The 26,313-nt window shown below is 47.8% G+C and overlaps 1 protein-coding gene across 1 annotated transcript in view; it reads left to right on the forward strand.

The window, feature by feature from the left end:
• The first annotated feature begins 22,313 nt into the window (after positions 1-22,313).
• TTLL10 (tubulin tyrosine ligase like 10) overlaps positions 22,314-26,313 on the forward strand; it is a 75,882-nt gene continuing 71,882 nt past the window's right edge. Inside the window, 1 exon segment of the mRNA XM_075603651.1 lies at positions 22,314-22,692. The gene's annotated coding sequence lies outside the window, so the exon portion shown is untranslated.

Here is a 26,313-nt window from a genome sequence, read left to right on the forward strand (position 1 = left end):
AGGGGGGGGGCAGTGGACAGGAGGGGGGGGGGCAGTGGACAGGAGGGGGGGGGGGCAGTGGACAGGAGGGGGGGGGCAGTGGACAGGAGGGGGGGGGCAGTGGACAGGAGGGGGGGGGCAGTGGACAGGAGGGGGGGGGCAGTGGACAGGAGGGGGGGGGCAGTGGACAGGAGGGGGGGGCAGTGGACAGGAGGGGGGGGCAGTGGACAGGAGGGGGGGGCAGTGGACAGGAGGGGGGGGGCAGTGGACAGGAGGGAGGGGGCAGTGGACAGGAGGGGGGGGGCAGTGGACAGGAGGGGGGGGCAGTGGACAGGAGGGGGGGCAGTGGACAGGAGGGGGGGCAGTGGACAGGAGGGGGGGCAGTGGACAGGAGGGGGGGGGCAGTGGACAGGAGGGGGGGCAGTGGACAGGAGGGGGGGCAGTGGACAGGAGGGGGGGGGCAGTGGACAGGAGGGGGGGGCAGTGGACAGGAGGGGGGACAGGAGGGGGGACGCAGTGGACAGGAGGGGGGACGCAGTGGACAGGAGGGGGGGGCAGTGGACAGGAGGGGGGGGCAGTGGACAGGAGGGGGGGCAGTGGATAGGAGGGGGGGGCAGTGGACAGTGACACACACACACACACACACACACACACACACACACACCTCAGTTGATGCGCCCTTTCTCAGTTCCGTTTGGCGCCGGAGGTGGGGAGCGACACCTACCTGTACTTCCGGGCGCCGCCACCGTCTGACTCGGCGCCGCGAGGGAGGAAGGGGGTCCGCCATCTTACGCGCCGCGTGGCAGCTGCGGGAAGCGAGGTGATTTGGAGCGGGGAGGGGGGAGAGGTGATTTGGAGCGGGGAGAGGTGATTTGGAGCGGGGAGAGGTGATTTGGAGCGGTGAGGGGGGAGAGGTGATGCCGCTGGGGAGGGGGGAGAGGTGATGCCGCTGGGGAGGGGGAGAGGTGATGCCGCTGGGGAGGGGGAAGAGGTGATGCCGCTGGGGAGGGGGAAGAGGTGATGCCGCTGGGGAGGGGGAAGAGGTGATGCCGCTGGGGAGGGGGAAGAGGTGATGCCGCTGGGGAGGGGGAAGAGGTGATGCCGCTGGGGAGGGGGAAGAGGTGATGCCGCTGGGGAGGGGGAAGAGGTGATGCCGCTGGGGAGGGGGAAGAGGTGATGCCGCTGGGGAGGGGGAGAGGTGATGCCGCTGGGGAGGGGGAAGAGGTGATGCCGCTGGGGAGGGGGAAGAGGTGATGCCGCTGGGGAGGGGGAAGAGGTGATGCCGCTGGGGAGGGGGAAGAGGTGATGCCGCTGGGGAGGGGGAAGAGGTGATGCCGCTGGGGAGGGGGAAGAGGTGATGCCGCTGGGGAGGGGGAAGAGGTGATGCCGCTGGGGAGGGGGAAGAGGTGATGCCGCTGGGGAGGGGGAAAAGGTGATTTGGAGAGGGGAGAGAGGTGTGTGTGTGTGTGTGTGTGTTTTATTTATTTTTTTGGACCTTTGGCCCGTCACTCCGCCTCAGGCCAATGAGAGGTGTGGGGGGCGGGCCAAGGGGGTGGTGTGAGTGTGTGAGGCCAATGAGAGGTGTGCGGGGGCGGGCGGGCCAAGGGACCAATGAGATTGCCGCTAGGGACACCGGACATCCAGCAGGCAGGCATGCATGCAGGCAGGCAAACATACAGTGCTTTCACTAATATAGTATAAGATTGATGTGATATATTATTTATTCACGTATTGAGCACATAGGATATTATTAATATATTATTATAAAAAAAATCTATTTAGGTTATTATCACTTTATTTATCTTTTGATATCCCTTAATTGGTATCACATCACTATTGGCGCTACTTTATAATTCTTCCTTGATCTCTGCACTGTTCCTGGCATGCTGCGTCAAGGGCCGTTTGCTGCATGATTGGTGCTACTGACAGGGGATCCTATGAGTATCCTCTCACCATTAGATGTGCCGTGCTGCTTATTCCGATTTCGATGAGACCGCGCATGCGCACCGGGTAGTGCTGTAAATTCCCCGTCTATGCAGGACGGTGTCGCGGCCACCAGGAACCAGTCACCATGGCTACCAGGGACGCTATTTCCCTACATGTGGACTGATGCAGCTGTGTTTACCTTTGCAGTTCTCTGCTACTCATGCAGCTGAGGCTATGACGGCTGTAGCGCGACAGATGACGTTGTGGGATTGATCATGGGTTATCTTTGCACAACCAATCAGAGTAGCTGATGGTCACTTAGGTGTGGGTTTAAGGGGATAGATGTAAGGTTTCCACGGCCAGTAGTCTCCAGCACTGCCCTGGGGAAGGTCCCTAAGAGGACCGAAATGTTGGTCTTGTTTGTGCTCCTGTTTATCTGATTACAGGTCTTTTTTCATTTACCACTGAGTGCTGTCTTTTGTTTACTCTTGCTGGAGTTGACTACCTTTTTCTATTTATCCTTATGGGACATGCACCGCAATTATTGCTTTGTCATTGGAGTGCCAGCTGTCTCCTTATTTTGTAATATATATATATATATATAAAAAACAAGGAAGAATTATAAAGTAGCGCCAATAGTGATGTGATACCAATTAAGGGATATCAAAAGATAAATAAAGTGATAACCTAAATAGATTTTTTTTATAATATATTAATAATATCCTATGTGCTCAATACACATATATATATATATATATATATATTCACACATACACTCGTACACTATGTAAGTTATGGTGGGTGAAAAAGGCGACAAAAAACCTCCACCGTTATTGCCTATATATTGTGTCAAGACATTTAGACATTTGTCATTTCACAAATACTGCCTGCAGGCATCATATAATGAGTCTTGATTGATATCCTTAAATCCCTGTATCTGTGTTACATCCTGTCTGTAATGATTAACTTTGCTCTATAAACAGAATGGCTGTACTTATATCCATTCTATGTGTGTAATTCTTTCACTGCCTCTCTAACCTCTGCACATGACCAGGGGGTTACCTGCAATGGGTGCTGTGCACTGCGTTTCCATACTTTCTGGAACTGAAGCTGTTAAGTAGGAACAATGTGTGTGCAGTACAATGCTCTGAAATTTCATCGAGAAACAAAGGGCCCAATTCATTGGTTTTAAGTTGCAAAGAGCACAATGGTACATTTTGGTGAACTTCAAAAATTATGTACTTAGAAATATAAAACGGGTGCATATAAAAAAGACACGGGACGCTATGTACCAACATAAACAAGGGGTTAAATCGATGTGTGCATACAGATGTAGCCACAGACAAACAAGCAAAAGTCCACAGGTGCTGGGGACAGTGCCTGTGGGGAATGATTGCAACCGGGAGGATTACCATTGTGTGGGGTCCAGGATTCTGAATGGGACCCCCCCCAGTGTTAATTCTTCGCTTGATTGGACAAGCCAAACAGTGAAAAGGAGCTGTGCAGAATACTAGAGCACTCTTGAGGTAAGAGGCAGTCTCTGTTCAAGGGCTAAGGATATTTTAAATTGTCCAACCCCCCTGATAACTGAATACCTATATTTGGTTATCTGGGCATCAAGGGGGTTGGACAGACTGTGTAAAAAGTTCTATCCAACCCTCTTGATGACTGAATATGGTTGTATTATTTATTTTATTTATTTATAAAATATTTTACCAGGAAGTAATACATTGAGAGTTACCTCTCGTTTTCACGTATGTCCTGGGCACAGAGAAAAACAAATAATACATGGTTACAAATAGAGTTACATAAATGAGCAGGGTATACATTATATACAAGACATTGCGTGCACAGTTAAAGAAAATATATATTATGAGCGTATGAAACAGTTACAGACCAGATTAAAGTGTGAGACAGCCTTAGATTTGAAAGAACTTAAGCTGGTGGTGGATATGAGAGTCTCTGGTAGGTTGTTCCAGTTTTGGGGTGCACGGAAGGAGAAGGAGGAATGGCCGGATACTTTGTTGAGCCTTGGGACCATGAACAGTCTTTTGGAGTCTGATCTCAGGTGATAGGTGCTGCATGTGGTAGGGGTGAGGAGCTTGTTCAGGTAGCTGGGTAGCTTGCCCAGAAAGTATTTGAGGGTGAGACAGGAAAGGTGAACTTTGCGCCTAGACTCGAGTGATGACCAATCTAGTTCTTTGAGCATTTCGCAGTGATGTGTGTTGTAGTTGCATTGGAGAACAAAACGACAAATTGAATTGTAGAGGGTGTCAAGTTTGCTAAGGTGGGTTTGAGGAGCCGAGCCATATACTATGTCTCCATAGTCAATAATTGGCATTAGCATCTGCTATATAGTATAATATAGTATTCCCGCTCATGATGTAGATATCATTATTCGGTTATCTACGTGGTTGGCTTCCACACAGATGGCTCTGTGATTAACGATACCGGGGTCCCATTCAGAAGCAGGGGCCACGGCAGCATTAATCTTTTGTTGTCAGTGCCGCGATCACAGCACAAAAAAACAGTGTGTTTATACACGCAATATGTAGTCAATATATATATATATATCTGATCAGCCCTTGTAGATCCACGGCTGGATGGAAGACTCCCCAATGATCTTCCAGTTACTGCGATTGCAAGCCTCTCTTCTTGATGAAGCCTCAACAAATTCCCCGATTTCATCCTCCATGTAACGTTTGGTTGTTGTCTTCGCCTTTTAATCTCCCTTGGACTCCAGTTAAGTACAATTTTTGTCCAACAATTGTCATGTCTTCTGATGATATGTCCGGCCCACAGCCATTTTAATGTCTTCACCCGTGTGCTGATGTCACAGACTTTTGTTTGTTTTTCAACCCATTAATTATCTTTCTTGTCTCTTCAGGTCATATACCCAGCATGCATCTCTCCATACTTATTTCACTAGTCTGAAGCTTTTGAATTATTTTTGAATTTACAGTAGGGTCCACGTTTCACATCCATGCGTGAGCATGGGCAGTATACACAAACGTTCCTCTTGATGTATAGTGAAGGGTTCCCTTGAAAGATTGTTTTGTTTCTTCCAAATGCCTCCATCCCAACTTCATTCTCCTATTGATTTCATGCAAAAGGTTCCCATCCATTGTTACTTGCCGGCCAAGGTAGACATAGTATTCAACTTCTAGTTCTATGCCATTTATCCATTATTGCAGACCTGACACATTTGTTGAACATCAATCTGGTCCTGCTTAGATTCATACAGAGGCCCAATTTCTTACTTGCTTTGGCGAGTTCTCCGATTTGTTGCTGGAGGTCTTCTGGACTTGTGGCACAAATAAAAATGTAGTCTCAAGTGACTCAAGAATTCACCATTGCTTTTTAGTCTGTTTTTCTACCAATTCAAATGTCTTGAAAAATTCTTCAAGTGTTACTTTGCAAAGCTTTGGTGATGGCGTCTCCCTGTCGCACTCCCCTGCTGATCTTTATCTTACTTGTTTCTTCATGTAATCTAGTGGTTGATGTGACATCAATGTAAATATTCCTTATACATGTAGCCAGGTTACCCTTTGCCCCCTGCGACCCCCTCGGGAGCCTCCGTGGGCACAAGCGATGCCGGGTACTGCCGGAGGCCAGCGGCAGACCCGACGGCCATCCCAAGGGTGGGGGCCGTTGCAGGGAGCGGTGCGCTGTCTCCGCGAGCAGGCCGGTTGCCGGGGACGCGATCGGGCCGTTGCTAAGGCCGCGGTCGCGTCTCTAAGGTCCCGGCGGCCGGCGAGGAGAGCGCCGCCATTGCGCTTCAAGTCGCGCATGCGCAGTGATCGCGCGAGGGCAGGAGAGCCCCAGATAGCTCGCGCATGCGCAGGAAAGGCGCAGGAGAGTCGCGCGAGAGTAGGGATAGATAGTGAGAGGTTGTGGCGGCCATTAGGGGTTAGTGTAGGTGCAGGAAAGGCGCGCACGCGGCCCCAATGTAAGTACAGCCTCCACGGGACTACAATTCCCATGAGGCTTAGGGCCAAGCACATCAGGTGCTTCATAGGAGCCAATAGGGCTGCAGGACTGCCCTGGAGGAAAGGATACATTTCGCGGGCTTGCACCACGCTAGTCAGTCAGCGGAGGGACCCTGTGAAGGAAGGAGGTAGGGTACAGGAGAGAGGAACTCCCCTGTATTAGGCCAGCACCCCTTTGGTCCAGGATAGCTCAGCTCCCCAGTAAGGTGAGTGTTGCCAGGGGCAGCCCTCAGGTTAGGGACCCTGCCACTTACATTAGTGGGAGCTGAGAGAAGGAAGTCTGCAGTTATAGAGTTGGAGTCAGGGAGCTGTTAGGGAAGTAGGGTGTAGGGAGCGAGTGCAGCTTCTGCCCCATATAGGTACCTCACACTCCAGGTAGACCCCAACTCCCCACTAGTTGGGTGGGTAACTGTTGAGGAAGGTGATAGAGGGTTGGAGCTAGGGAGCTGTGAGGGAAGAAGGGTGCGGGGAGTGAGAGCAGCTCCTGCACCCCATAGGTACCCACACCCCAGGTAAGCCCCAACCCCCCCCGCTAGCGTAGTGGGTTAAGTACTGAGGGAGGCCCAAGATAGGGACGCTGCCCTTAGTGTTGTTAGAGTGCTGCATTGTCAGGGTCACAGCGAGCAGTGCTGTGAGGTCTGATAGGCAGGCACCTTGTTGCGCAGCACGTTGGCTGCAGCCTCCAGTGAGTTACAGCTTGCTGCGGTAGGCGCTGGGACTAGTCAGAGAGTAGTGGGTCTGGAGAAGGGCTATAGCTGTTCTAGTCACCTTGAGGTAGCGCTAGGGGTAGGATGCCTGAAGGGATAGCCTGTTAACGAGGTCAGGAATTCTGGAGAGGATCTGCACTAGGCTAGCCAACAGTAGGTAGACGCCCAAGTACTGCATGGAAGAGTACTCTAGTCCATTCCAGATCACTTACCGAAGGGACTTGGGTAGTTGGGGGAGTGGGACAGGTCATTACCCCTGCAGGCCCTAGGAGTTCCCCAAGCCACTACAGGTTGCTGTACTACAGGGACAGGCCCTAGGTTAGGGTTCCTGTCACGTTAGTACCATTTATATAGATAGGGACACAGCGGCTGCTGCTGTTCCTGTGGAAGCGGTTGGACCCACGTTGGGGTCCTCAGAGACGATTCCAGAGTGGGACCGCCCTAGTGGTCCGCACGTGCAAGGAGTTCGGTTGGAGGATCAGACGGACTCATCACACGTCTGACCCTTTGAGAAGTTTGTTGCTGACCCGAGCACCGGAGTGCTCGGCAGGTATTATACCATCACATGTGCACCAACAGGCCTAGAGGTTCTTAGTGACTGCGCAGTCACCCATTGACTATCTCTGTAGGAGTACGGGACATTGGGTGGGGTTCTTGGGACACTGGGTGGGATCACCTAGTGTTTGGGAATCGTCCTGCGAGACGTCACTGTTAGTGTCTCACCGTGAGAGAGACACAGGTTATCATTATTATTCGTTAGTAAAGTCCTTAGTTATATAATCACTGTGTGTGTGGTTTCTGATTGGGTTCCTATGTAGGGTCATTCTACACTTCCATAGAATCCTACACAGGTGGAGGCGCTGAAAGAAGATTTGTTCCAGAGGATTCACCCCAGGCTCTCATTAGCGGAGGCTCAGACCTCCTGTGAGTCTGCAGGTATACGCACCACACCGGTAACACTACATGTTCTACTCACCCACACTACATATGAGATTGGGTGGGGTGGAATACCCGTTACATTTGGAGGCGCTGCTGAGATACACCTGGGGTGCCCTGTCCATTTTTTCCAAATTGTCCCGTCCCTATTTTTGTCACCATGTTTGTGAAGTCCGGAGACGAGGTCCTGGCCTGGGCTTTGAGGCAATACCTAGACCCGGGACAGGTAGTGGCGGTAGGAGGCATTCCCGTAACTATACCCAAAATGAAGGTTCGGGAGTATATGTGTAAAATTCCTGAGTGGCCATGGACATGTGTCTTAGATGAGGAGCAAGATCCCACGTCCACATGGAAGACCATTCTTTTTGTAGTAACCCACACTGAGAATATATGCCTGGCAAAGGCACCGTCCGCACTGTTCATGCCCGGGGGCCCCTCAGAAGGGTACCCCCTAGTCTACGCAGACCAAGCAAAATGGCGTCTCCCGCCAAATCAGGAGAGCGCACGTGCTGCTGACTGCAAGCCTGCACAGAAAGATGTCGCAACATTCTGTCCGGGTTTGGCGCGAAAATCAGAGCCCCTCCCCTGTGATGTGAGTGACTCAGAGCAGAGCCAGAACTACTCACTTGTAGAAAGTGCCCTTCCTACAGATTCCACCAGGGGGAGCAAACACTGTAATCTGCAACCATACGTTGACGCCGTGCTAGACTGTTTGATCTCTGAAGAGGTGTATTCCGATGTTGCGGACCCTGCTGTGGGCCCGTGTGCCCTTCGATGGTCAGTCAGACCTACTGCAGAGGTACCATCGGTCCTAGGCTTGGGACCAGTACCTACAGACAACAAGGGTGAGTCGACTGCCCCAGGGGTGTTGGGGGTGAGCCTCCAGGTGACCGCGGAGCACGATGGCTCCTTAAGTCTGGTCGCCCGGGCGCAGGGCTCCCCTCTGCATCGCGTCCTGGCGGAGGTGTCCTCATTAGAAGATAGCTGTCCAGTGGTGCGAGTGGACCAGTGCCCACTGCCTATCGTGCCAGAAGAAGAGAAACCCATCGCAAGCCAGCCGAGTGGTAAGGAACCCCCTTGCCCCCCACAGGCTCCGATGGAGGTGGCCGTGAAGAAGGCCAGAGTTGCGGCTTCTGAGCGGAGTGTGAGCCCGTGTGCTCCGACACAAGTGGTCCCAGGACTGGGATCCAACGCTCCCGAAGTTCGAGTCAGTGAGTGGACTGTCCCAGAAGAGTTGGGGACAGGTCCCGATACCACCAAGGTGGGAACTGACAGTGTCCCCGAGGACCTGTTGGACACCGTGAATCACCGCAGTGGTAAGGTATCTACCCTTTACCCCCTGCCAGGTGAAACAGAGACTTTGCTGAAAGAGAAGCGGCCCATCCGCCAAGTAGTGGACCGTGGGAAAGGTCTTGGCCGCCTGGCCTGCTGTTTCCAAGGCGTGGATGACCAGGTAAAGACCGGGTTGAAAGACACTGTGCTATTCCTTCCACCAGGGGGAGGAAGTAGTACTGAACCAGTGACTGTCACCCCAGAGTGTGCTCTTCAAGAGAATTTTCTGGGAGAGGCTCACGGACGCACAAGTGAGGTACCCCCACATGATCAGTTAGGGGCACCCCACAAATGGTCTCAGCTAGCCTCGGGAATTATGGGGTGTGATGTGACATGTGTTGGTGAGGTTAAAGCCGATCTGTTAAGTGTACGGGGTATGCCATGCCATTTGTCAGTGTGTGAAATTGTGCCCTGTTATGTCGTTCCCCAAGCGAGGGCGTTGGGTGTTTCACCAGGGGGAGAGTGTAGCCAGGTTACCCTTTGCCCCCTGCGACCCCCTCGGGAGCCTCCGTGGGCACAAGCGATGCCGGGTACTGCCGGAGGCCAGCGGCAGACCCGACGGCCATCCCAAGGGTGGGGGCCGTTGCAGGGAGCGGTGCGCTGTCTCCGCGAGCAGGCCGGTTGCCGGGGACGCGATCGGGCCGTTGCTAAGGCCGCGGTCGCGTCTCTAAGGTCCCGGCGGCCGGCGAGGAGAGCGCCGCCATTGCGCTTCAAGTCGCGCATGCGCAGTGATCGCGCGAGGGCAGGAGAGCCCCAGATAGCTCGCGCATGCGCAGGAAAGGCGCAGGAGAGTCGCGCGAGAGTAGGGATAGATAGTGAGAGGTTGTGGCGGCCATTAGGGGTTAGTGTAGGTGCAGGAAAGGCGCGCACGCGGCCCCAATGTAAGTACAGCCTCCACGGGACTACAATTCCCATGAGGCTTAGGGCCAAGCACATCAGGTGCTTCATAGGAGCCAATAGGGCTGCAGGACTGCCCTGGAGGAAAGGATACATTTCGCGGGCTTGCACCACGCTAGTCAGTCAGCGGAGGGACCCTGTGAAGGAAGGAGGTAGGGTACAGGAGAGAGGGACTCCCCTGTATTAGGCCAGCACCCCTTTGGTCCAGGATAGCTCAGCTCCCCAGTAAGGTGAGTGTTGCCAGGGGCAGCCCTCAGGTTAGGGACCCTGCCACTTACATTAGTGGGAGCTGAGAGAAGGAAGTCTGCAGTTATAGAGTTGGAGTCAGGGAGCTGTTAGGGAAGTAGGGTGTAGGGAGCGAGTGCAGCTTCTGCCCCATATAGGTACCTCACACTCCAGGTAGACCCCAACTCCCCACTAGTTGGGTGGGTAACTGTTGAGGAAGGTGATAGAGGGTTGGAGCTAGGGAGCTGTGAGGGAAGAAGGGTGCGGGGAGTGAGAGCAGCTCCTGCACCCCATAGGTACCCACACCCCAGGTAAGCCCCAACCCCCCCCGCTAGCGTAGTGGGTTAAGTACTGAGGGAGGCCCAAGATAGGGACGCTGCCCTTAGTGTTGTTAGAGTGCTGCATTGTCAGGGTCACAGCGAGCAGTGCTGTGAGGTCTGATAGGCAGGCACCTTGTTGCGCAGCACGTTGGCTGCAGCCTCCAGTGAGTTACAGCTTGCTGCGGTAGGCGCTGGGACTAGTCAGAGAGTAGTGGGTCTGGAGAAGGGCTATAGCTGTTCTAGTCACCTTGAGGTAGCGCTAGGGGTAGGATGCCTGAAGGGATAGCCTGTTAACGAGGTCAGGAATTCTGGAGAGGATCTGCACTAGGCTAGCCAACAGTAGGTAGACGCCCAAGTACTGCATGGAAGAGTACTCTAGTCCATTCCAGATCACTTACCGAAGGGACTTGGGTAGTTGGGGGAGTGGGACAGGTCATTACCCCTGCAGGCCCTAGGAGTTCCCCAAGCCACTACAGGTTGCTGTACTACAGGGACAGGCCCTAGGTTAGGGTTCCTGTCACGTTAGTACCATTTATATAGATAGGGACACAGCGGCTGCTGCTGTTCCTGTGGAAGCGGTTGGACCCACGTTGGGGTCCTCAGAGACGATTCCAGAGTGGGACCGCCCTAGTGGTCCGCACGTGCAAGGAGTTCGGTTGGAGGATCAGACGGACTCATCACACGTCTGACCCTTTGAGAAGTTTGTTGCTGACCCGAGCACCGGAGTGCTCGGCAGGTATTATACCATCACATGTGCACCAACAGGCCTAGAGGTTCTTAGTGACTGCGCAGTCACCCATTGACTATCTCTGTAGGAGTACGGGACATTGGGTGGGGTTCTTGGGACACTGGGTGGGATCACCTAGTGTTTGGGAATCGTCCTGCGAGACGTCACTGTTAGTGTCTCACCGTGAGAGAGACACAGGTTATCATTATTATTCGTTAGTAAAGTCCTTAGTTATATAATCACTGTGTGTGTGGTTTCTGATTGGGTTCCTATGTAGGGTCATTCTACACTTCCATAGAATCCTACACAGGTGGAGGCGCTGAAAGAAGATTTGTTCCAGAGGATTCACCCCAGGCTCTCATTAGCGGAGGCTCAGACCTCCTGTGAGTCTGCAGGTATACGCACCACACCGGTAACACTACATGTTCTACTCACCCACACTACATATGAGATTGGGTGGGGTGGAATACCCGTTACATACAGTAATATCAATGTACACTTCAACACGTTGTCTTCTTAATCCATTTAAATCCACTGAGGTGTAGACAGAATCAAATACTTTTTTGTAATCTACGAATCCTAAACTGAGTAGTAGATCTTGTTTATTACTTTGGGAAATCACTTCTTGTATGACTTGGATGTGGTCCATTGTGTTATATCCACTGCAAAATGTTGCTTGTTCTCGAGGTTGGGCAAAGTCCTGGGTTTGTTGCAGTCGATTAGTGAGTATCTCCATAAAGATCTTGTAAGTGATTGGAAGTAGACTGAATGGTCTGTAGTTCTTGAGGCCATTGTCTCGTTTCTTGTGGATGAGGACAACTATAGCATTTCTCCATTACATAGTTATTGTAGATGAGGTTGAAACAAGACATATGTCCATCAAGTTCAACCTATGCTAAATTTAGACGACAGATGCGTTTTCCTATATCTGTACTTACAGTATATTGATCCAGAGGAAGGCAAACAAAAAACTCCAGTGTCATATCTTCCAATGAGATCTCATAAGGGGAAAAATAAATTCCTTCCCGACTGCAAGAATTGACAATCAGATTACTCCCTGGATCAATATCCTTCCCATGTTTACTTATTTGGTATATCTCTGTATACATTTCCTTTCTAAAAAGATGTTCAACTTTTTTTTTAAAGATATCTATTGTATTTGCCAGCACAGTCTCCATGGGTAATGAATTCCACATTGTAATTGCCATTACTGTAACGAACCCTTTCCTTTGTTGCTGGTGAAATCTCCTTTCCTCCAACCTTAAGGGATGACCCTGTGTGCTTTGTACTGCCCTTGGGATGAATAGTTCTTTTGAAAGCTCCTTGTATTGTCCCCGAATATATTTGTACATAGTTATCATATCCTCAGACGCCTCTTTTCTAATGTAAACAAATCTAATTTAGCTAGCCTCTCCTCATAAATCAGATTATCCATCCCCTTTATTAATTTGGTGGCTCTTTTCTGCACTCTCTTGTTCCATAATGTCTTTTCTAAGGAGTGGTGCCCAAAATTGTACTCCATATGCAAGGTGTGCTCTTACTAATGCTTTGTAAAGGGGCATAATTATGTTTACTTCCTTTTCATCCATTGCCCATTTACTGTAATTTAAGATCTTGTTTGCTTTTGCAAATACTGCATGACTTTGGGCACTATTGCTAAGCCTGCTGTCTACAAGCACTCCTAAATCCTTCTCATCAAGGATTCTCCTAATTTGTCCACATTTAAATTTGTAAGTCGCCTGTTTATTCTTGTTTCCCAAATGCATAACCTTACATTTATCTGTATTAAACCTCATCTGCCATTTACCTGCCCACGTTTCCAGTCTCTCCAAGTCCTTCTGGAGAGAAATTACATCCTGCTCTGATTCCACTACCTTACACAATGTAGTGTCATCAGCAAAGATGGAGACTTTGCTCTCTATGCCAACCTCAAGGTCATTAATAAACAAGTTAAAAAGCAGGGGTCCCAGTACCGATCCTTGTGTCCCTCCACCCACAACTTTAGCCCATCTTGAAAACTCTCTGTTTATCCTTCAACCAATTTTCAATCCAGGTGCAATATTTTTACCGAGTACAATTTAATTTATTTTGTACACTAACCTCTTGTGTGGAACCATATAAAAAAATCTTTGCAAAATCTAAACCACATCAACTGAATTACCCTGGTCTAAATTCCTACTTACCTCCTCAAAGAAACTAATAAGGTTAGTTTGGACTGACCTATCCTTCATAAATCCATGCTGACAATTACTAATAATTTAGTGTTCCATTAGGTATTCCTGAAGATTATCCCGTATTAAACCTTCAAGTAGCTTCCCCATTATTGAGGTCAAGCTTACAGGTCTGCAATTCCCCTGTTGTGATCTAGCTCCCTTTTCAAATATAGGCACCACATCTGCTTTACGCCAATCTTCTGGTACTGGGCCTGTGGAAATGGAGTCCTTGAATATTAAATATAATGGTTTAACTATTACTGAACTTAACTCCTTAAGAACTCTTGAATCTATGCCATCGGGGCCAGGTGCCTTATTTACTTTAATTTTTTCAATCCATAAACTTCTTCCTCAGTTAACCAATTATTCATTAATATGGAGGTTGTGGCTTCCTCCTGCGGCTTTACTATTGCAATTGATTCTTCCCTGGTAAACACAGAGGCAAATAATGTGTTTAATACCTCTGCTTTTTCCTTATCTCCAAAAATGTGTATGCTCATCTCACACTGAAAGGGTCCTATATTTTCTTTTCTAATTATTTTGTTATTAAAAAAGGTACAATATAAACGCCTTCCTCTTCTTGTCCATTTCCTTCCATACCTGTTTATTTAGCCACATTGGTTTAGACTTGTTTCTTTTATGTTTATTACCCAAGTGTATACACTGATAAGTGTGCTTTTCTAACAAAGTTTTAACGACTGACCATTTATCTTCTATATTTCTCCCTGCAAAAATATCATCCCAATGTATTCCTTGCAGATTAGTCCTCAGTTTATTCAAATCTGCCTTTCTAAAGTTTAAGGTCTTTCTTGAACCCAAGTCATATGGTTTTTGATCATTTATTTTAAATGAGACCATGTTATGATCACTGTTACCCAAATGTTCCCGGACTTGAATATTTGTTATTACTTCTACATTATTTGATATTACCAAATCCAGTATTTGCCCCTCTCCTGGTTGGTTCCTCAATAATTTGGGTCACGTAATTGTCTTTAAGCACCCCCCAAAAACCTGTTTCCCTTTGTTGTAATCCTAATCTCATTGCTCCAGTCTATGAGACAAATACAAAAAAAATTCTGTTGCTCCTTGATTGTGATACTGTAAGTGTCGGCTTGTATTGGAAAGATTCATTTGTTCATGTAACCAGGAGAGGAAAGGAAGGATTCCTGCAACTAGGCTATTGGAGTAACTGGCAGCAAATCACACGCAAGCTGCCAATGAAGAGGATCAACTCACAGCCATCAAGAAGAGGGAAATTAGAGGTGCTTGGAAACTGAAATTTCCTGCTGCAGAGGAAAGAGTCATCACTACTGCTCGATATAATACAAAATAATATAGAATATGATGATCTAGCACATGTAATGACATGTTATGCACATCCTCAGTGTGTGAACCCCTCCTGGCTTTCCCCTCCGCTTAATTGGACTTTCCAGAACTCTGAGTCCATCAGGTTCCAAGTACACAGGCCTACCTAAATGCTATTCTATATACAGTACCGCAGGGTAGACAATTCAATTCAACACTCCAAAAAATCTTCTACATTTAATTTGGTATATGAATAATGGGGGAATGAAGAGTTCTGCCACCAAAAGAAAGCAGCTTTTAAAAATTTGGTTTCATACAAACCTCCCAGTTTGACTATGAGGCTCCCACTGAGTTAATCCAATTTTAGCGCAACATTTTGGGAACACTCACACCACGTCTGTGCTAACTAGTCATTTATGTTGGCAATAGTGTTGCCAGGGGGCTTCTCCAAAAATACTGGACACAACAGTGAAAGGTGCAACGCACTCAACGCACTTGACACACACACACACACACACACACACACACACACACACACACGTCCATGCTGTTTGCTTCTCTCCTTGGCCCCACCCCCAGGCTCCTAACATCTCCTACTGATTGGCTGCTGCTGGGTAATGCAGCCAATCAGGATGGAGGAAGCTGCCCAGCTCTCTCCCTGCTCTGGGAAATCCCAAGCCCCCCCAAGCCGGTCAGGTCACTATGTCCAGAGCGGTATTACCGGACACATACATGTCCAGTATTACCTCTCATTTTTTACTGGACAGTGTCCAAATACCGGACAGTGTAGTTCAGGCTTGCACAACTCCAGTCCTCAAGGGCCGCAAACAGGCCAGGTTTTCAGGATATCCCTACTTCAGCACAGCTGGCTCATTTAGTGGCTCAGTCATACTTAAAAATAAACGGGAAAGACTAAACATACAGATATGAATTAACAAAGTGAACACACACAATTAATAATACGGAATCGATAAATGTTTATATCACAGTTATCAACAAAAGCCCTAACTGTGGAGTTGCTAAACAGCTGTTCCTGTACCTCTCAATATCATAAGGGGTTAAAAGGAACACAACATTGCAATCTGGATTAAGATGTATGTACTCTTCAGGGAACAACGTGATTGCAGCATATGGAATACACAGCTCTGTGCGCTATACACCGAAACTTTAACCGTGGATATGCCAAGTAGAAAGAACAGGAAATGGATCCCATGTGTGTGCTCAAAGAAAGTACAGATTACGTGGATACAGTGATGTGTAATAAAGATTGTATGGACAAAATTATAAATCATAAAGTCCTGATACGTGTGTGGTGCAGGTATAAAGCAGTGATATAAATATAAAGTCCAGGTCACTTGTATGCAGAGTAAGACGTAGAGAGAATAGGGCGTCAGATCTGTGTCTGTGAGGTAACCCCACCTGGAACTGTGTGAGCCTGTCCCGCCTGTCCGTTATGAACAAAACAACTAAGAGAACTATGATGGATTGAGTGTTGTTCCAAAGATGAGAAACAGTGTATACAGAGGCGAGCTCACCTAATCCAACATGGCTACATCACCAAAAGGCCATTTATGCCATATATAATTACATTTTAATATAGGGACGTCATAAGCTGGTTAACTATTATAGCTACACAGTATCAAGTTCCAGTCTGCTATTTTCTATCAGTATACTATCTACAACTAGCAGGCACATTTTTAAATATAAGATATAGGGCCTCATGCAGAGAGCAGTGCTAACAGGGAAAGCGGCATGTTTTGCCGAAATCTGCCTTTAGAAAGGCAGATAATGGCGAGTTTTTTTTTTTCTGAAACTCGCCGCGCGCCTGGAGAGAACCTAAATCTCTCCAGTGTTGAAAACGGCCGTATTCAGAGAGCCGCGAACGCCATCTAGTGGCTGTTCGCGCCAAAGAAATGGCGCGATTTTCAACATTTTGCTTCGCCAGCAAGAAGCTGGCGCTCGGCGGCCGGTGGGGGAGAGAAAAAAAAAAACGCGATTTTTTCCCCACTAGTTTCAACAGCGCTCATATTGCTGGTTGAAACTCTCCATATGCAGACAGGATTCTAAATGCAGTTTTATGCCCTTTCTGCATATGGAGAAAAAAACTCTCCATTAAAGCTACATTTTATTCCCCTCTCCAATTTTACATAGCGCTGCTCTCTGCATGAGGCCCATAGTCATTACTCACTATCCTTCCTATCGAAGCTAGTACTAGTACAGCGGTGCACAAACTGGGGGGCGGGGCGACTTTGTAGGGGGGGGGAGGCGCTGCTCACTTACCCGGCTTCCGTGTCCACTCTTCTCCATAACAATGCTGCGTCAAATGATGCCGTGGGGCCATGTGACGTCAAATGACCCCGCGGCTTCATTTGACGCCCGTTGCCATGGAGACGCGGCGTCACATGACGCTGTGGGTCACATGACCCGAGGCGTCATTTGACGCCTCAGGGGGGGTACGACACGGGGGGAGAGCGCAGTGCAGGAAATTTGCGCACCCCTATACTAGTATATATATTATACACTGGCTCAGCAATCCATTTGCAGATACCAGTGAGAAGTGGCACACACGATTTGTGTCTATTTCATTAGCTGGCTGTCTGTGGATAAATCACTGATTAACCTACAGTACATAGGCCAATCACCACGACCACATATCATCTGATTATACCCACTGCAGGCTACATCTAAGATCCTAGACCCTAAGTCCAGGTTTCACCATAGTGGTTACTGATACTGTACTCAGTGTGATAATTACATCGATAACGGTGATATAAACATTTATCGATTCCCTATTATTAATTGTGTTTTTTCACTTTGTTAATTCATGTCTGTATGTTTAGTCTTGTCCCATTTATTTTAAATATATACCCATTAAAGCTGCAGTTCAGTCAATATCCTGCAAGTGTGTTTTTTTTTTTTTTAATAAATCAGTTCTGTAGTAAGAAAAAATACTTTTAGCATTTTCTGTTTTAAAAAAAAACAATTTTCTTGTATTCTATTTTTAAAAGCATGCTTGTTGCTATAGCAACCATTTACATTCCCCATATTTAAAGATGTCGCCAAACTTTGCCGATCAATAGACGGGGAACGAATTGACCGGCAGCTATGCAGTTCTTTAGGTAATTAGAGATTGCCCACATGAAACTATTGAAGTAAAAAAAAAACCTAAAAAAAAAAAAACCTAAAAAAAACACAGGAGCTTGAACTGCAGCTTTAGGCTACATTTTAATTCAATCACATACCCAGAATTGAGTGCTTGTTTAAAAGGGGTTTCTTTCTTGTCTCGGCAAGTGTTTGTTTGCTCTGACCCTTTCTTTTAATCTGAATATTATGCCTTTTTGTGACCAGTGCATTGCAGGACATTTTAAGAAACAACGATGTTAATAATTAACTTTTATAGATCATATCTTGTCCAGCCCATAACACTGTAATAGCATGAGGGGAGTCACGAATATTTGCCATGCACATGCAAATACATGGTCCCTTTCTGCTGAGAAAATTATAATAAATAAACTATAGCACTACTAGGCACTGTCATACAACTGGTTAAGCAAATATTCACCCCAAATATTTTGGGTTGGCATATTGGGAAATGTATCATTTTAACACAGCTGCTAACAGGAAAATTTCAACAAACCAGTCAGTAGTGACCTCTAACACCATTACTGATTATCTCACATGAACCAGGGGCTTTCCAGATGCAGTTATACACTACAAGATGGCAAAACTGGACAGAGTGTCCAAATACAGCCGCTTATGTTCATGTTTGATTAAAGATGGCTTCGTAAAGACTTTGTAAACAATGGACAAAACAGAAAGAACAATTGGTTTTGAGGTCTCGCAAACAATCTTTGCACAAAAAGACATACGTAAAGATTGTACAAATACTCTAAAGCAGGGGTGGCCAGCTCCAGTCCTCAAGGGCCACCGTCAGGTCAGGTTTTCAGGATATCCCTGCTTCAGCACAGGGGGCTCAATCAGTGCCTCAGTCATTCTGCCTAACTGGAGTTGGCCGTCCCTGCTCTAAAGCATTTGTTTACCATGGAATTGTAAAAGGGATTTTAAAATATTTGACAATACTTACACTTGTCTTATTTTTTTAAAGGCATCTTGCAGCACATGGCCCTGTAATATGGAACATGCCGCCGTTAAAGTAGCAATCCTGACACATTAACCCATTTTTGACACCATTAGAACTGGACAGTTGAGGGCGGTTATACTCCCGATTTAAACCGCACTTTCTAGCTCTTGAAACCCCCTGGTAAGAAGGAATAGGATGAGTGGACGCGGCTGATTTTCCGCAGACTTTTAGCCGACGCTGTTCAGTCGCTGAGGGCCACTTGGCCACGGCCTTTTCGCCGCTTGCCATTTATGCCCCAGGGTAGGTAATTAGCGTTAGGGTTTTTTTTAGGGGAAGTGGATCAGGGTAAGGTTTTTAGGGGAAGGGCTAAGGTTAGGAGCTTACCTTGGCAGCGAGATGTCCCTGCAGCGAGGTGAGTGGTGGCTAAACGCCGGCGGCGACTTGGTCACGGTGAAACAGCCGCAACTAAAACTTCCTAGGCAGTTCCCGGGACACTTACCAGTTTTAGTTATTAGTGTTTCCTCTGGGCATTTAAACAGCCATCCAACAGGAAGCTGCAAATGATGATGTCACTTCCTCTCGGCCCACGAGAACCAATGACATTTAGCAGCCATATTAAATTCCCAAACCGGGAGAACACCAGTAACTAAACCGGTAAGTATATCAGAAACTGGGTTAAACCAGTCATGGCTTTGCTGCAGTGCGGACATTATTACCTGTGGCGTGCTCCACCTTCAGGTAAATTGGAGAACTGCAGCCAACCATAGTGCACCACAGTGTATTAGAGATGCGGACTTGACCCAATGTTTTGGTTCTGCCTCTAAAATAAAAATTGGATTGAGGTTCTGCCTTTGCCTAAAGCAGGCCTGCACAACTCCAGTCCTCGAGGGCCGCAAACAGGCCAGGTTTCCAGGATATCCCTACATCAGCACAGCTGGCTCAATTAGTGGCTCAGTATGACTGAGTCACTAATTGAGCCAGCTGTGCTGAAGTAGGGATATCCTGAAAATCTGGCCTGTTTGCGGCCCTCAAGGACTGGAGTTGTGCAGGCCTGGCCTAAAGTTTGTTGGCTGTGGTTTAAGTTCTGGCTTTGTTTTTTTGACGAAATAGGTGAATGTAATAAAAAAAATTTTTTTTTACATAAAACAAACAAATATATTGTATATAAAAAGACTAATTTTGAGGAGCTGTGTGTGGCTATCCCGGTGGGCTGCTCATTATGTAGCATTATTCGACAGCATAGATGGTCTGATGTTTCATCACCTTTTCTCGCACCCAATGCAATTTTGACTAATAAACACAATAGGATCAATTCAAAATCATTTGCTTGTTGTGATCTGTGAGTGCTGGGATTTTATATATTGTCTGTCTATTGTGTTCATATTGGTCATTAGCCCTAACAGCCACCTTTTGGCTAATACAGTAGGGTTAATGGCCAGTACTGTAGAGAGGGGGGAGGGATAGGTTTGGTGGGCGTTGGATTATTTGGTGAGGGAGGTTAGGCCATATGGGTGGGGGTGCCAAGGGCGGTGGTTAACCCCTTGTATACCGTAGTAGTAGTTGTACGTTTATGACACAATGGGTAGTAAGGTAGTTACAGTAGTGTTGGCTGTACCTTAGTGACAATGAAGGCATTCCTAATGCTGTGTAACATCTTAAGTGTCACGTATAAAGTGTCTGTGGGGTTAATTTTAGAGTTGAAATTGGAGGTGAACATTACAAGACGATCTGGACTTTGCACTTCAACAACAACAACAACTCTGCAGCTGTGAGAACGAAATGCTGTGATTATTTGTACTCTTCCTTTCCTGCAATCCCTGGGGAGTCTCTCCTCCTGCATCTCACTATGCCCTCCCTATTGCTTTTTCCATTTACTGTTTCCTCCCTCCTTTGCATGTGCCCATGCACTGCACAATTATTTATACACCTCTTTCCCAACAACTTCTTTAACCCTCAATAAAAAGCACCCTCACAAATCCTCTATCCACAACTTCTTTCCATCTACTTCTTCCTGCTGCTGGAAATCTCACCTAATCCTGGACCCAGCCATATACACACACCTGCTCCAACCCTCACCTCCCTGCCACCTCTTCCCCTGCTAATGGTGTTAACCTATCTGTTTTAATACGGACTAACCTTAAAACTCACCTCACAAATCAAGCATCCTAATATCCTGCACTCATAGCTATTGCCCCACTCTCACAGTCACTCCTACCCACCCTTGTGGCCAAGCACTGCCTACTGCAGCACTTATTCCCTCACCTGCTGTCTCTGTAAGTCTCCCATCATGCCACTTAAATTGTAAGCTCTTGGGGGCAGGGATTTCCTTTCCTATTGTCTGATTTTGCTGTGCTTATTGTATTTTAATAACCTGTACTGTATTCTTTGTGAAGCGCTGAGTACACTTTTGGCGCTATATAAATAAAGATATACATACATACACTATGGCCTTGAAGTGGTTAATTATTTTCGTTTTAAAGTCATTGCATTGCAATACAAACCTGGCATCCTCGTTAGAATACGCGAACGGGAGGCAGCGTCCCAGGCATGCTAGCGCTGGGGTTTGACCCGGGCATTAGCTGTATGCCACTGAGAGCCCTAACGGACGTTGTTTTTGCATAAAATGTGTGGATCTCCTTTAAACCCAAGTAAGCTAACGTCCATTACCTATTTAGATAATGCAACTTTAGTTGCCCTGATTTAACAGAGCTCTGTGGATCTGCCCCCAAGAAGTTACAAGCGTAAAGTGTGCATCTACTGTATAACTCAATATATGCAGTTGACAATGTGAAATATAATATTAAGTCACCAACGCTCTAAACGTGAGACCAAAGGAATACTATTGACTTCTGTCAATGATTACAACTCATTCCCAAGTCCACACTAAGGGGCTTATTCTATATCAGCCAAAGTGACCAATCCTGCCGTTTTCATCTGAAATTCCCCATTAACTTCCGTTAGCTGAAAACAATCCGGTCGGTTTGCGTCGGCTGATATAAAATAAGCCCCTAAATAATTACAACGCCATTACCATTATGACATAGCAAGAGATTGAAAACGCACGTATTCCATGTGCTAATTTCTAAAATAAATCGGAAAAGAAAGAACACGATATCTGCTGAAATTGAAGTGTTGAGGGAGGTACGTGGCAGGTGTGCTTCAGTGGAACGTGCGGTTCATTATATGTTGCTATAATATTAATGCGATCAAAGTAATGTAGGCAACATGTTCCCAGCAACATTCGGCAATAATGCAGGAGAATCTTTAGTTACAGTCTCCAGCATTATCCAGAGCACACCGTTTAACATTTTCACCTACTGAATACTAGGGGCCCATGCATATTTTATTACCTTATTATACCGAGGTGCAAGAACACAAAACTGACACACCCAAGATCACACAGATGGACAACAGCAGAGGCTGGGATTTGAACTCCGGTCTCTCCCGGGTCAAAGCCAAAAATATACCCACTCTTCCTGCTGCTCTCCCTTTGCAAACAAACTGAAACGGTTGTTAGGTACACACCAAAGCTGAAAGAAAAGCCTGTATCTGATCTGTGGACAGGAAATTATTCTGTCAAGTGGACATTGTCCCCAGACAGCAGTTGCTAGGGAACAGGTTGTTGTTAGTAATGAGGAGGGGGGGGGGGGAAGGAGATGCTCCACCCAGTCAAACCAAAACTGTGAAACTCCCCATGTGTCCTGGCAACCACAGGCAGCTTCAGTGAGAAAAATGACTCTCTGGATCTCTCAGTAGCACACTGGTGAAGCCAGGTTAGTGACTGCAGGAGCGAGGAGAAGACAGGAGACTCAGTGTGAGGGGAGTAGGGCAGAGCACCCCCCCTCCCCAGATGTGCCAGTTATTGGCCCAGCTGGCAATTCAGAAGAAGGAAAAGGGGGTAGGTAGCAGCTGCCCCATTTCGTCTAGTCACCCTAACACGAGGCAAGAAGGCACAAGTCAGTTAAACCCCAACATATGGAGAAAACTGTGACCTGGAGGGAAAAGCAATGGAAAGGCATTAACCACCTCTAGGATGAGAAGAGTCAAGTCCTGAGGTGAGCCTGGAACAGAGGGAGAGTGTGTGAGACTCTGGGACGAGTGGCATGGGGAAATATATAATACTACCAATAATAATAATAATAATAATAATAATAATAATAATAATAATAAATGAACCTATTACTGGGGAGAAAGATCAACACTCTGCTCTATTACCAAATTGCCTATCACAGTCTCTGTGTGTGTAAGTGTTGAGGCATTTTATCATGAAATTAGATGGTGTTTCTCGGCCACCATCTACAACAGGGGTGTGCAAACCGGGTGGGGAGGGGGGGTGCGGCTGTTACTGAGGTCCCGCGCTCTCCCCCCAAGGCCTTCAAATTAAATGCTGGGGGACTGCGCGAGGGCTCTGTAGCTTTACCCTACCTTAATTCACCTGGCTTGCTGGGTTCTGCGGAGACGAGTCTCCATGATACGTGATGTCACATGACCCTGCCGCGTCATTTGACGCCGGAGCCGAGCAGGGAAGGATACCAGGCAGTGGGCGCAGGAGGGAAACTTTGCGCACCCCTGATCTAGAAATATACTTAGCAGTTCATGGCAGATAATGTCCATCTTTCCCAGCTAGATGGGCCATTTTCGGGTACACAACCTGAACATGCAGTAAAGCACCAAAAATGTTCTCTCTCTTTGAACTGTAATATTTACACATATTCTCTCTTAGAAATTTGTTTGGCCTAATTAGTTTAACATTTTTAAATCCCCAAATAATTTGTTAAGATGCTGAATACAATGTATCAAAAGTTTGGCTTCTTGAGATGTGAAAATTCTTTGATGCTTCTTGTCAGGATCAAAAGAATACGTTCCCTGGAGCCTCAGGCATATTTCATGGCTGTTTCCATTCATGGTTTCTGAAACAGAAATTTGATTGGGGTTACATTGCTATGAAAGCCTTTGTCCCTATGATATTCTGCATATAAGGCCCTGGGGCGGGGATTTAGTGTCAGACGTTGCTCGTACAGATCCCTTCCGCCTCCCTCTGATCATATAATACCATTGTTAGGTTCATTTTACTCTGTGGTGTAGGTTTGATTTCATTATATATTGCAGGTTGTGATAACTGTTTCTGTAGCAATATTAATATTATAGTTTATTTGTAAAGCGCCAACATATCCCGCAGCGCGGTACAATGGGGGTACAGAGTTATGTATATGACATAAGCAGTTGCATATAATTGAGGATAAACATGCACAAACAGATACAAAGTGGTAATGAAGGCCCTGCTCGTGAGAGCTTACAGTCTACAGGGAATGAGGGACAATATTGAAACAAGGCAAAATGGCTGCCCATTGTAGGATGGAGTATACCTCAGGTTGGAGTATGACCCAGCGTAACAGCCGATCCAATGTCAACGATGTAACGATGTAACGATGTTCGTCTCAAGCAAGTGTAACGATGCCCGTGTAACGATGTTCGTCTCAAGCAAGAAACGGACCCGCAGGGCTGAGGTAGGAGGGTGAAAGAACCGTCCTGAGCGGAGGTACAGAGTCCTGATAGAGTAGTGAGTCGTAAGCCGCAGGTCAGGGCTGGCAGCAGAGTTGCGTAGTCGGTGTGGATGCAGAGGTCGAGGCAGGCTGAAATCAAAGGTTAGTCGAGGTACGTGAGCCGGGTCTGGTCAAGTGAAGACAATAGGAAAGCGCGTTGCATGTACTCAGCTTGAACCGAAACTTTGCTCGGCAACTTATTGCTTACAGGGCTGTCCTTTTAAAGGAAGTTGCCAGGAGCAAAAATGGATGAGGGTTGTGGGCACGCAACCAAGGGAGACCTAACACTATAGGTGCTGAAGGTGCGTTGATTACCATGAAAGGGAGTAGCACAGTATGTAGAACTCTGATGTTCACTACCAGGGAAAGGGACTCCTGGGTGATGGTACTGGGTCCTAAGGGTCTTCCGTTGATTGCTGCAATCTCTAACGGAATCTCCAAAGAGCGAAGGGGAATTACGTGCTGTTTGGCCAACAAAAGATCGAGGAAGTTACCTGCTGCTCTTGAATCCACGAAGGCCTGAGTGGAGACTGAGGCCGAACCCCATGAGAGGGAAACTGGCAGAAGAATCCGGGAAGGCACAGAGGAAGGAGGGATGGTAGTGATGTGCAGCGAATCCTCTTCCAACTTCACTGGACACAGGCGTTTTCCCGGCCCAGCAATGATCGGGCAGTCATGGATCCGGTGGTCCTGGGACCCACAATACAGGCACAAGCCAAAGGTACGCCTCCTACTTCTCTCCTGTTCTGACAGTCTGGTAGTACCCATTTGCACAGGCTCGTCATCTGGAGGGAGCGGAGAAACGAAGTTTGGGGCCAACCGAGTAGTTAGGCTCCTAACAGCACGGCACTGTAACGCTTGCGCTGCCCACGAGCAAGACAGGACCCTGGTACTGAGGTGGGGAAGTATCAAACCACGCACCTACAGCAGGGAAAGCGTGCCTGGCAGAGAGTGGGTTAGTCGATACTTGCCACGGTGTTGGAATGGAGAGTTTAGAATAGTCAAAGTCCGTTAGCCGTGGTCTGGGGTTGGAGAGGTCAGAATCGTGGAAGTCCTTATAGCCGTGGTCTGGGTTGGAGAGGTCCGCAGAGACAAGGGTAAGCCAGAGGTCAATATCAAGAAAGGTTCCAAGGTCAAGCCGGGTCAGTACATGAAGGGTTAACTGCAAGATAAACACAGGACAAGGAGCAAGGCACAACAGACGCAGGAGCTCAAGGCTACAACAAGTTATGCTCAGCAAGGTATGAGAGGAACTGCAGGGTTTATGTTGCAGACAGGAACCAGTAGCAAGGGAGGCAGAGCGGAGGTGCGGCCTCTGCGGAGGCAAGGATTGGCTGCAGGAGACAAGTGGGCTAAATGAATACTTGCTGGTGCAAGTCATCACGTGCACGCGCCGCGCGAGGGAAGAGTGGAGCGTCCGAGGGGGCGGAGCTAAGCTCCATGGCACACTAGAAGAGCTGCGCGTGCGCGCACGCTCTCTAAGCAGAGCGGGAGTGCGCGCATGCGCTGGTGCCAGAGCAGAGATAAGACAGGTAAGGAGGGAACACGTCGCAAAGGACGTGTTCCCCGATTCCTTACAGGCACTTCTCGGACAGGTGTTCCTGCATTCTGAGAACGATCCGTACGCCAAGAGAAATTAACTCCTCAACGTCCTTAGGGAGGTCCCGGCCGGTCAGCTCATCCTTTAAGTGCTCCAATAGTCCCTGCCAAAAGGCCGCTACTTGAGCTTCATTATTCCAGCCGGTCTCAGCCTGGAGGATGCAAAAATGAATGGTGTAATGGCCTACCATGCGAGATCCCTGGCGAATCCGCAGGAGTGAAGCTGATGCTGAAGACACTCGTACCATACCGTAGAGGAGTCGGGATCAGAGGATCTCTGATCGCTGGAGATAACGGAAGCAGTATTGGAACGCATCTGCAGCCTTCAAGTCCGGCTGATGGGTGCCAATGTGGGTAACGAAGTCCTGTACCGCTTCACACATCCATGCCAGTTGTTGATCGTGTAGGGCGAGGCATTGCTCATGATCCCCCAAGTACTGTCCTTGCAGGGTAACGGCTCATCCTACCTCAGCGGGGTCCATGTTTGGGCCGAGCAAAATGTAACGGTGCTCGTCTCAAGCATAAAACGAACCC

This window comes from Ascaphus truei, chromosome 6 (assembly GCF_040206685.1).
Source record: "Ascaphus truei isolate aAscTru1 chromosome 6, aAscTru1.hap1, whole genome shotgun sequence".
Classification (NCBI taxonomy): Eukaryota; Metazoa; Chordata; class Amphibia; order Anura; family Ascaphidae; genus Ascaphus; species Ascaphus truei.